A 13713-nucleotide genomic window follows, 5' to 3' on the forward strand; every position below is an offset into this window, starting at 1 on the left:
GTAGGAGGAGAAAGTGGAGGAAACCCCTAAAGAGTAGGAGGGAATACAAACATTGATAAATTTTCCTACCTTGGGAACACCTTCAAAACAACCAAGCAATGATGCAATGCCATTGCAAATATAAGCACCAGAATCAAGTACTACAAAATTTGCAAGGGTACTTCACCATGGAGACCCTGAATTAGATGAGGAGATAGTCATACCAAGGTATGACTCAAAAAAAAAAAGCATTGATCAAATCAATGAGGTGCAGGAAGCATTGAATAGAAGAAAGAGGCAAGAGATACTCAGGAAGGGGTATAAACAAAAGCAAACATTACATGAGATTAAAGACATCTTTATGGATGCCTTCAGTTTGTAGTCACCAGATGACTCAAAGCATATAATGGAGCAATTATCAGATATTGTTGACCAGGTGACAAATAAAGACCAAGAAACAAATGTAAAACTTATGGAATGGTTTGAAAGGAAATTCCAAGGGAAAGTAAATGAGAAAATATCTAGTGAAATTGCATTTTTCCAGGTTGAATTGGAAAAAATGCTTGACAAAGTGAAAAAGGTACTTGAGAATATATTCTTATTATACACAAAGCTGTGTGACTTTTCATACTTCACATAGGAGACAAGCCAAAGAATAATGAGCCTGCAGAGGAATCTAAAGGTTTCAAGCATGCAATCACCCAAAGATCCAGCTCACAGTGAGAAGTACTTTAATTAAACACATCACACTCAAAAAGAAGTAGATATGTTAACAACAGAAGAGGCCACCATCAAGGCAAAATTGATACAACTACAATCCTCCATTACCCCACATTTGGAAGTACTCCATAAAGAACAGGTCTATGCTGAAACTGTTCTCAAGAAAGATCCTAATCTTTCTACTTTAGATGGACTTGTTCACCTTGCTGCAAAGACTACCATCCAACACAAGTCACTGGAAATTGCTTTGCATAATTGGGATGCATCTCTCAGGATGATTATGGAGGTAAATAGTACATTTTTGGTGAAATATGGTCTTAACCATTAAAGCCCTTTGACATAAGTGTCAAAAAGGGGGAGATTTATAAAGAAAATGGGGGAGAAAAGATAAAAAGGGGGAGCATGATATACAACATAAAATTTTGGTTACCAAGATACCATGGATAATGGCACAATCAACTCAGGGGGAGTTACAATAATTTTGAGGTATATATTGTAAGATTACAAAATTTTGATCAAATTTTAAAAACCTCTATATAGACCGAGCAGATTAGTGAATGTACTCATAAGGTTAGATAAATAATGCTTGGTTAAGTGTTTTTGACACTCATGTCAAAGGGGGAGATTGTTAGTCTCAAAATGGTTTTGACATTTGAGTGCCAACACACTTAACCACTTTTTACATTAGAGCCGAGCACACTACGTATGCCAAGCCACAACATGAGCCAAGTCAGAAAATCCAACAGGTGCCAAGTGATCTTTAGGTGCTGAGCAGCTTTCAGGTGCTGAGTGAAGATTAAGTGCTGAGTGACTTCAGGTGTTGAGCATGATACAAGTGTCGAGTAATATTTAGGTGCTAAGTCATAGATGATGCTGAGAAAATAGAAATGCAACAAGAGCCGAGTAAGCCAGTTTGTTATATGTACCGAGCATCAGGAATCAATAAGTGCCGAGTAACACAGAATGCATATATGAGTTTGTAACTTCACTAATTCAGACGTAAACCATTTTCATGACCGACATATGACAAATCTTGAAGGATTTAAGTGATAAGATCGAATCTTCTCTATTTCCTATGCAATCTACATGTAGCCAATAATAAAAATGGAAAAGGCATGCAACCAATAGTCAAAGTGCAAGAAATGAGCGATAAACAGAGATTCAATATGGATCGTAGATCCATATCTAACCAGAAGTCTTCAAATGTCTTTATAAGGAAGATGAAATCTAATTGAATTAAGGGTGATGGATGAAGGAGTGTAAGGAAAACTATTTCAAAGTAAAGAGTAAAAAGACTTAGAGGAAGAGAGTAGCAGTTAAACATTTAGTTGATCAGAACAAAGTAAGGGATACAAATGAGTATCAGATCTTAAAGGATCAAGATCAAAGAAAGTAGATCAAGTGCCTGAATTTAGCAATCAAGGATTGTAAGCTATCAGGTTTATTATGCCTAATAATCTCTAGCCATTATATTAGAAAGGAAACCCTAGGTTGATAGGTTAGCTTAACAACTATTTTATAGATCCTTTAAATAGGTGATTAAATCCTTTAACAAGGTAACACTTCATGTAAAGTGTTTATAAATCCTTTAAACAAGTCATTATTGACACAGTGTAAAGCCTTTAATAGGGTAGACCATTAGAAGTGATCAAACATTATTGCTGTAGTGATTTTGTGGGTATCATCCCCACCCTAGTTTTACCTTCTTATTCCTGGAGGGTTTCTGGGATACCAAAATCTCAAGTGTTATGTGGTGATGCATATGTGTTTCTCATGATTGCTTAATGTTGATATGCATGCATGTTCATTTCAATAATATGTTATTAAGGGTTGAAAAATAGGTCAAAAGCTAGTACTTCTAATTCACCCTCCCCTCTTAGAAGCATTCTTTCCATTAAAACATTCCAACACCTCATTTTGGCCACAGAGAGCCTCCATCATCCACAACCACCATGTACCAATCTTTTGAGGGTTATAACTTAGATCTCATGAGGGCTATTGATGAAACATCAAATTCTATAGGATTATCATGCCAAGGCCTACAATAACCTATCTCATTTTTGAGAGATCACATTCCATTTGGATTTGGCACAGCGATCTTGCTCAATGCCAAAACTCGCAGTGTGCCTCAGTTCATAGGTGCACCACAACATAATTTTGAAACCACTAATCTTGGCATTGAATTGGCAGTGCCATTAGCTCTAGATGGGTAGGTGAACCCTAGTGACACCTTTTTTCTGAGGGTCATAACTTAGAGCTTGTGAGGGCTATCAATGAGAGCTATCAATGAAATGTCCAATGACTCAGAGCTTGTGAGGGCTATCAATGAAATGTCTAATGCTACAGGACAGTCATGTCAAGGCCTAAAATAACCTATCTCATTTTCAAGAGATCACATTCTATTTGGATTCGGCACAACAACTCGCTCAATGCCAAAACTTGTAGTGTACCTCAATTCATAGGTGTACCATAGCGTAACTTTGAAACTACTGATATTGGCATCAAATTGTCAATGCCATTAGCTCAAGATGGGTGGGTGAAACCTAGTGACACCCTTGTTTTGGCTATAGAGACCCTCCATTGTCCATGGCCACCACATATTGAGGATTCTCCAAGGTGCTCTAAGTGCATTTCGAGGTCAATCTTCTGAGGGTCGTAACTCATAGCTCATGAGGGCTATCAATGAAATCTCAAATACTACAAGACGGTCATATTGATCCCTAAAATAACCTATCTCATTTTTGAGAGATCACATTCTATTTGGATTTGGTACAACGATCTTGCTCATTTCCAAAACTTGCAATGTGCCTCAGTTCATAGGTGCACCACAACGTAACTTTGAAACTGTTGATCTTGGCATCAAATCATCAGTGCCATTAGCTCTAGATGGGAGAGTGAACCATAGTGACACCTTGTTTTGTCCATGGAGAGCCTCCATCATCCACGACCACCCCATACTAAGGAGTCTCCAAGGTGCTCTAAGTGCATATCGAGGTCAATCTTTCAAGGGTCATAACTTGGAGCTCATGTGGGCTATTGATAACCCCTTACCAAGTTTGGTGAACTCATCTAATTAAGAATTTAAAGTTATAGAAAAAATTGCTCAAAATTGCAAAAGTTACAAAATTGCAATTTTGCAACTTTTGCAACTTTTTCTCTTGCAAAGTGAAAATGATGCAAAGAGTTAGTTAGGGGTTTGAGCACGACCATACAAGGTTGAAAACACCTATATAAGGTGTGAAATGATAGCATGCATTAATAAAGCTAGTTTACATAATGATAGAATGCATTACTCGATGGTTGGATGGAGGAAATGAAGTATGGTTCAAAAAGTTATGAATGATTATGTTTGGGTGTATACAAAGGACAACAAGAAGGTATGTTTTGGATGATTTGGTTCCTAAGTTTTGTTAAGTGGATCAGTATGGGTAATTTGATCAATGTGAGAAATGTATAGATGTTATTCATATGGATATGTTATTTTGGAACCAAGTTTGATCCAATCAAGTCTATTAAGTTGGGATATTTTGAGGTTATGTTGAAATTGAAAAGTTTTAGTATGAGGATAGTAACAAAGTGAAGGGTTAGTTATCAAAGATTATGAGTCTAGGAATGAGTTCATGGTTGGGAATAGGATCCATGGTTGATGAGTGGAGTCCTTTAGTGTGTTGAGATTAGATTTCAAGCCAAGAGTTAGTTTCTCAAGGTTGAAGGTGGAGTTTAGAATTAGATTTGGGGTTATGTGAACCTTGTGTAGGAGGTTAACAAGTGTGTTTATGTCATGATAGCACTTCAAATTAAACATTGCATCCAAATTTGATAATAAAGGTGTTAAAAATTTTATTAACACATTATTGCATTTGAATCAAATATAAAAAACATGATCAAAATTAATGATATTCCATAAACATGAACAATACACATGATCCACGATAAAGTGAACAATACTAGATACTAAATTAATGTGTATCATTGTGCACATAAATGAAAAAAATATATATCAAAATACATGTATCCATAGACAAATTATACAAATATATATAAAAGTTCATGTATCCATAGACAAATTACACAAATATATATCAAAATACATAGATCCATATACAAAATGTGGTTGATCATGCCATCATAATGTGTATAATATCAATGTTTTTGTAAAAAATGTGGCATATGCCATCTCAAAATGTCTCATAACACATCCTATGACAACTATACTATCCTAGGCTATTGGTGGATGATCAAAATGCAACCTCTTTATTGCATTAGGTGGATCAGATGCCTTCTACATAAACAAAAAAGGAAAACCCAAAGTTAGACTACTAAATTTATATGACTCTTTGTATCTAAAATTGAATTACTCAAATGAATAATGATATATTTTTTAATGAATATTTATAATATTAAACTTTCATCATAAATACCTTTCTTTTTGATCTCCTACATTGGTCAAGAGTCCTCTCATATGTCCTCGACAATGCTTGTACCTTGCTGATTGTGGCCTGTGTATATTCAAATATGTTTGTCAAATGAATCTACAACTTAAACTATAACATTATAACTCATAGCATGCTAAATTTATAACATATAATCAAGAATTAAAACTACAACTTACCTATGTTAGCTTCTCCTCAAGAGATAGTGGTTGCATCATCAAAGATACAAAACTCTCCTATCCAACCTCGTGTGCACTAGGAGTTTCCTATGAGATACAAAATACTAGTTGTTATTATCACAAAAATCAATTTTGAATTTATTTATGAAAATAAGGAAAATAAAAAATAAATGATACTTATACATATAATGAGGCTCTTAATGCAAATGGAAATGCCAGAGCATCTACGACGCAGAATCTGCATGGGCTCATTGCCAGTAGCCATGCCCTATAAATAAATAATGTAATTAAATTTCATTACCAAAAACATTTTAAAAGAATGCATCAATATTTAATCAAATAGAAAACACCTAATTACCTTTTCCTTGTTAATGGGTCCTGGCTCATCCCTCGTACTTTATCCCCTAAGGACAACTGGTACCTGCAAGAAAAAAGAAAGATTAGAAATGATATATGCTACAATATCAAATAGAAAAAATAATGAAAACACAACATAATGTACTATAGATGTCTCAAGGCCAAATGATATAGCCGAGAGCTTAGCATCATCAACCTGTCTTAGCTCCTCCTCAGTCCTCAACTAAACATGAATGAAGATCACATACATGTATAAGTCAGTATGGCTTAAAAACAAAAATTACTCTATTATAAAGATTAACTTTAAATAGCATATGTCATAAAAAAAATGCATACAAATACTGACACAGAAGGAGTCCATACCTCTGCATGCCCCTCCTCTCTTGCATAAGGGTTTGTAGCCTCTACATGTGCATCTGGTGTATCATTGTCTAATACAAATTGATACTTAGGAAGATCACTTATGGAACCTAGATAAATATTCTTGCACATTATGCAAGTATGGGGCACACAAACATGTGATGAGCTACCCGATGATGAACTCATGCTAGCATCATCAACATGGGGAGGCAACACTGACCTAGCCCAGGATATCAATAGGCTACTCAATCTTAGGATGACTCTAATAGTCTAAGAGCTAGCCTCTGTGATGATATCAGGATGCTATACTCGAGGAGGGGGGGAGACATCAATAGGGGGGACAAAAGTTCCATCTTTCTTCCACTGGGAAGAGGGTCTATGGTAAGGAGCTCCTCCTCCTACACCCATGTTGGGCTTCATGCTCCAATAGTTCACCTTGAGGCCCAATACAAATTATGCATGCAATTCTAAGGAAATAAAATGGCACCTCTAAACTACTATGTGGAGGGATATCAAAAATCATCCACCAACGATCCCATAAGTTCACACATATGGCATCATTTGTGCACCATTTAATCAATAGTTTGGGTTTTTTGCTGTTAACTGGTAAACCAATTTTTGGGTCTACAAAAAGGGCAAACAAATCATCCTTACTTATATTGAGGGCTAAAACCTCATCATAATCCAACCCATCATCAAGCATCTCATGCATTTCATCACACCATTGAAGAGTGGCATTTTGTTTTTTGGTAAGTGTTTCAATGTTATCCACTATGGTGTTTAAAGTGGATAGCATAGGAGCCAATGTGGGTACAATATTATATATTGTTCGCAAAGCCTTCAATTTGGTGAGATTTTCAAATATCAAATCCTCAATTTGAAGAAGGTTTTGAGGGGGTGAAGGATTATCTGGTGGATGATTTTGTAGGAGCACTAGATCATTTGGTGGGGGGTTACAAGGAACAATATTCCTTGGCTTAGTATCATCATTTTGGTCAACCATACCTATTAATTTGAAAAACATAATTTATATTAAAAAAACCTAAAATTTAAAAATTTCTATCAAAAAAGAATAAATTTTAACAAATTCAATTAATACTAACAAATTTATAATAAAATTTAATAAATTTATAATAGAATTGATTGAAAACATTAAAAAAAACCCACATTATCACGTATCCATTTTACAATTGGATATTTGAGCTAAAAAATGTGAAAACACTATCAAAATAGCAACCCTCAGTTTTTTTAAAAAAATAACAGAGCAGTTATCAGTTATTTGATTTGATTTCAGATACCTGATATTATCGGATATCTAATTTTATATTGGGTATCCAATATCAAATCAAATACCTGATAAGGCTTGGGGGCCTACTTTTCAGCTTTGGTATCAGGATGGGTCGAAAAAAGTTAAAGCAGATTTTGAAACACTTTTAGACATTTTCAAACTCTATTTTTTTCACATCGCCACTTTTTGGCACACCATGATCTTGCACATACCCATAAATTGATCTTGTATCTAAATTTTTAGGAATAAAAGAAAAAGGATGAAAAAATTAATTGAGATTAATTCTCTGGAGATTTTGTGAGAACTCTAGTAGATTGTAGGAGGATGTGAGCATAGAGCATAGCTCAAGGGATTCACAAGATATTAGAGTGTAAGGGACCACGAAAAATCCCAATGGATTATATATAAGACTCTAAGTAGGGCCTAAAACTAGGATCAAAGCTCATTTTGTGTTGTAAATTAAATATGTTTGTTTGTATGTTTTCTCAATGCTTGTAATCTATTATTATCTTAACACTAAGAAACAAGGAAATAAAATTTGGTAGATTTATTTAGGATATTTTCATTTGAATATATATTTTAGACTTACTCATGCTTAGTCAATCTATGCTAGGGAATGAGAATTTCAATGATTTCCTTTTTTTTATTGGTAATCGGTCAAAGCCTAGATTATTTATTATTGTTAAGATCAATTATTATTATGTATTAATCTAAAGTAGGTTTGAACCCAAGAGCTCATCAATGGGAGGCTCACAATTAATTGTTGCATTGTAGGCTCTTGCCTAATAAATAGTTTCCTTTTTTCGATTTTTCTTTTGGTTTTGAAAACTTCGAAGAGAATGGACACTCTATAACTATTATTCATATTTTCTAGCCTTCTTTGAAGTTAGATGCACCAAAGATGTTTTTTTATCATTTTTCTCCTCTACTCATTCTCTAGGTTGTTTTGAGACATAGGCCCCATATGATGGACATTCTTGATTGGAAATGAGGAGATTTGCAAAGGGTATGCCTAAATTTTCCTTCCTAGAACCCCTATTGTGCCCAAATCATGCTGTCAAAATAATCTAGAATTAGTAATTTTCCCAAATATAGTATATGTAGGCTATGGTGCTATTGTTTGCTTGTAGGTATCATTTTATTGCTCATAGGTATTGTTTACACATGTACAAGTGTTGTCTAGGGCATATGTACTATTTCACAATGCATAAATTGTTTTGCACAAAAAAGGTATAAGTGAAATAATTTTCCTTTCTTAAACTTTAATTTATATTTTTTCTTATACCTTTCATGTTGTTTGAGAGTGGTTCATTTTGTTTAGGAGTGGTTTCAGTCACATAGAAGTTCAAATAAAGATCCTAGATTTTAAAGGTTGTGAGAAAGACAACCAAATTCCAAGAACCAACATGGTTTCTTCAATATGACCTAGCTAGGATATGTTTATGATTTTAAGTTAGTACTAGGGGGATTTATGGTCTTATTTTAGGTTTATATTATGCTGATATTATGTGTGGTGTAATTTAGATGCCTTTTTTATGTCTTGAATAACCTAATGATATGTTAGGGTTTGGACTATCTTGTATATGTGGGATCTCATGAGGGTTCTCAAACCTATGGTTTTGGGTGTTCAAAAAAAATGCCCTAGATGATTTAACTAAGTAGGGTTAACTAGGTACACTAGGTAGATGTCTCGCCATAGTTATCATGGACCAAAGTGGTCGCTTAGAGAATCCTATAGGTGAGTTATTAATCAAGTGATACCATTACTAAAATGAAATGGAAAAGGTTTTCTGGTGGAATCAACACACTAAACAAGATAATGATATTGCTTAGTTTGCATAAGTTGTATGTGAGTACCAAGATCATGTTTATTGCTCAAAAAAGGCCTAGTGAAGAGGTAAAAAGTTCTATGACTACTCAGAAGGAACCCAACGAGAGAGATTATGCAATGACACTCACCTGGTATGTATCCTATAGCCCATAATCTCAATTTGTGTGTTACCTCTGATAGTCCCTTTTATTGCATTATGTTTTCTTTTCCTTGTGCTTTATTTTGGTATGTGAATTGTTAGCACCTTAGGTATTTCCTAGTACTTGTGCAAGCCTTGGTTTTGTCTCCTAGGTTGGGGGAGTTGGCCTTTGTGGTTCCACGTGGTTGGGTGGAAATATCTCAAGGTATTGTTCTAGTTTTATAGATTTCCTTGCTTTCATTCCTTTCTAGAAGTTATTGAAGTTCCTTCCATTATGTTTGACATTTAAAATTGATGTGTTACAAATATAATGTTCAATTTTGTTAGTCTTGAAATGGTATTATGTAATGTAATTATTTATGTGAGCTCCTCAAAGGAGACTTGATATCTATGTAGCTTGTAAAGAACTTAAAAAGGCAAAGGGTATCTCTAGGTGAAAAGAAAGGAAAAGGAAAACATGTTGTATTTATAGATGAAAGTTTACAATGACAATATTACTTAAATTATTTCTTCATGTTCATAACAAAAAGAAAAGAAAACTAAGTATTGCATGTTGTGATGTTACAATGGAAATCTTAGTCCTTAACAAAACACCTAACTAAGTATTTCATATAATGAAATTTAGGGTTGCTCCAATGCATGTGGTAATAGATATAATAAGGAATTCATGTTGTGATCCTTACCCTATCTCTCTACCACGTGTCATTATCAAATGCATAATTTGATATGAAGGCACTAATGATTCTTTAATATAAAATTTAATCTATAAGGAAAATAGACTACATGTGTGTATTAGGAGAGAGAAGAATGATTATACATCTCTTTCCTTATCTCCTAAGAATCTATTGAAGTGGAATAGAAATGTCTAACTAATGTTTAATGGGAAGTAGTTTATAAAAGAATAAAGAAATGTGGAATAAGGAAAAACAACAGTGAAATTTGAATTTTTTTTTTACTAAAGTAACTTATGTGATTATAAAATCTAGATTTGATTTATGTACTTGATAGTGTAGGTAAAGTAAATGAAGAAATATTTTACAATAGTAATTATAGGCAATAATGTTAGGAAACCTAGAGGGATATAGTATTACCTTATCATTTAAGATTTAGACCTAGATTAGACATGTGATGTTTGTGTTGAAGTAAATAAGGTGGGGAAAAAATAGTCACATTTTGCCTTTGTCGATCTCCCAAGGGCATGAAAAGTACAATCTTTAAGCTAGAGTGAGATGAATATTCACAAGTACTATCTTTAAGCTTGAGTGAGATGGATATTGAGTTGTTAACTTCCATTTTATTCAAATTATACCATGTAAAATATGAAAGCTAATAATTTGTGATAATAAGTCTATTTTTAGAGTTTAATAGATCATTACTTAATATAAAATATTAAATCAGTTCTAATTATATTTAAATGAATTAAAAATATTTATAAATAGAAAATTATACTAAAATATGGTAGATGAACTTTTTTGTTGATAATATAATTTTAAAAAATCATTTTTAGGACTCCATAAGGCAATGCTTAATAATAAAAAATCATATTCATATAAGCTCTATGATTATTTAATCAATTCATAAATTCTTGTAAGTTAAAATGGAGAAAATATTTCTTTTTTAGGCCAATAGTTCATTACATAATATAAATTATCATATTCATAGCTAATCTAGTAATACTTCGACAATTTTGAAACCTTTGAAATTAAAATCTAAAAAAAAGGAATTTATTTTTAACACTTAATAGATCATTATTCAATTACTAATTTCATACCTAAATTGGTTCTAGTAACATTTCAACTACTTATGGTAGTGTGACAAGGAGGTCGGCAATGGCAAACAAGCCATGGTGGTGCGTCAGGGAGGTCGGCAATGACAGATAGGGAGACTTGCAAGTAAGCAATTAGGTAGTGTGGATTGGGTTCATGAGTTTGAAGGATGGTGACTCAATCAGGGAGGATGTCAATGGTAGATAGGTAGATTTGCAAAAAAATTCTAGTTGATTAAGCAATCAAGTAAGGCAGATTGTAGTTTTGAGAAATCTTGGGATGAAATTTTCTGCAAAAGAGCTATCATATAGCTAGCAAAACCCTTTTTTAGAAACCCTAAGTTTTATATCAATACCAATGCCAAACCCAAGCAAAAGGTGCCTTTTGACATCTGTGAAAAAGAGATGCCATTCAATGGCCCTCTGCGGGAAATAGTTATTGAACACAGGGTTATGGATGGTGAGATCCCCATTTGGTAAGGTAAAAATTTTTCTTCTGTGCAAAATACAGTACCCATATTATCAAAAGAGCAAGATGCTATTGTAAATCCATAGGTGCATTCCTCTACTGTTGTAAGTTCCAATCAACAACTACAAGCACACTCTTTCTAGACAAGTAAGGGAACATGGGAGAAGGGAGAGAGTTCACTAAAAGGGATGCAAAGACAAATGATTTCCAAAGAGGTTAGGAAAGCTCCCATCAAACTAAAACCTCTAATGGCTAATACAAATTTTGGCAAATCAAAAAGGATTTGGAGGAAGAAGCACTCGGATAGTATTGCTCATGTAGATATTGCTCATGCAGACACTAGGTTCAAAGATTAGGCAGTAATGGAGATCACTATTCCAGAAAGGTTGATATCCCCACATGTTCAATTTTTGAGAAAGATAGCACTTAGGGTCTAGATCCAAACTCACAATCTATGTAAATCGGACATACAACAATGGATTCTTAGTAACTGGCCAGACACAAAAGAGGTATTATTCCATGTTCAAGTTTTAAACTATTTTATAGTTCTCTTTTCTTTAGTCCAGTCTAGGGATTGGGTACACAAATTCAAAGGGTGGTTTTGTATAGGTTTTGGCATCTTTACCTGCCCATTTTCCCCAAAATTTTTCCCCAATTCGAGTGATGTCATTTTTTTCCCTATTGATAGAATTACCAGATTTTCCACTTGAATACAGAGATACGGAAATTGTTGAATTGATAGCAAAGAAGGTGGGCATTTTTATCAGACATGATCTCATCCCTTTTGAATAAGTTTTTTTCCCAGTTAGGGTGTGTTTACTTCTGACTAGTCAGAAACCATTACCACAACATATAATTTGTCATTTTAAAAGGGGGGATTGGAAGAAAATTATTCATATTCAAGAACTAGAGGTAGTCGACAAAAATTCTTTGGTTTTTGGCCATTTTAATGTTGATTGCCAAGGTACTCATCCAGATCAAATTATGGTATGTGAGGACCATTCTTCATCACCTCGCAAATGAAAATTTAGGCAAATATATGAGAATATTATAGATCTTCATTGAACTTGTAATTTAGGCTTGGATTTTCCAAATGAGCCTTCACAAGATCATATCCTCCCTTCAAATTTGGAAATTGAGAGTAACAATCAATCTCGCTATTTAGACCTGTCACCCCTCTCTTTCTCAGGCCTCTACAATAGTGATAATCCTATAAAGGAGCTTCATATGAAAATTTAGATTAATTCTAGACTAAAACCACATATTTCTAATACTTCACAAAACTATCACAAGAAAATGGATAGAAGGGGCCTTGTGAAATGTCATTTTGCAAAATAATTTCCAATATATTTGCTAGTAGTAAGTTTTAAAAAACATTTGTTTTGATGGCACAAGCTCAAAAAATCCCCAACATTTCTTATCATCGAACAATTTGTAGGTAGTTGAATTACCATGATTTTTTGCTGCTTGATTGGAATAAACAAACTTGGTCTACAACAAATTTAGTCACACATCATGTTATGTTTAATTAATCCTCTTTGGGGATGAATTTCCTAACTTGTAAATAGACTATACAAGGCCTCAAGTTGGGCAGCAATGTGGAAGCCAAGCTACATCAATTAGCAAATGAGATTTCAGCATTTGTGGTATCAAAAACATTTTCATTTAATTGCAAATGAAGTTATGCAAGAAGATATATCCCAAAATTTAGGAGAAAATCTTGAGGAAGATCACAATCAACTTAAAGACTTCCAGCTTTATTAATGGAAACATTGGGTATGCGACCACTTTTGATTTCTCACAAACCCTTTCAATTATGATGTCACCTGGAGATCTCATTATGGCATCATCTACACCAAAGACTCGGGGTAGCAAGAGTAAAAGCACAAAAGCTAAAGAATAAATTATATTAAGCATTCAATCCACTTTGGAAGAGAAATTTCAATCAATAAAATGAGTCACCAAAAGGACTACAAGCCTTCTAGTGGAAGGATGAAGATCATTACATCGAATGTTAGGGGCATCGATGCCCCTGACAAAAGAAGCAGGATTAAAAAACTACTTGATGAGTCGAGAGGTGACATTATACTACTTTAGGAGAAAAATTTATTAGATGAAAAGTATGAGGAGTCAATTGCTAAATGGAAACATTGGAAATCTGTACATTGTCCTAGTTCTTGGGCATCAGGAGGT

Source organism: Cupressus sempervirens, chromosome 10 (assembly GCF_028749045.1).
Source record: "Cupressus sempervirens isolate cs-2001-9-10 chromosome 10, ASM2874904v1, whole genome shotgun sequence".
Classification (NCBI taxonomy): Eukaryota; Viridiplantae; Streptophyta; class Pinopsida; order Cupressales; family Cupressaceae; genus Cupressus; species Cupressus sempervirens.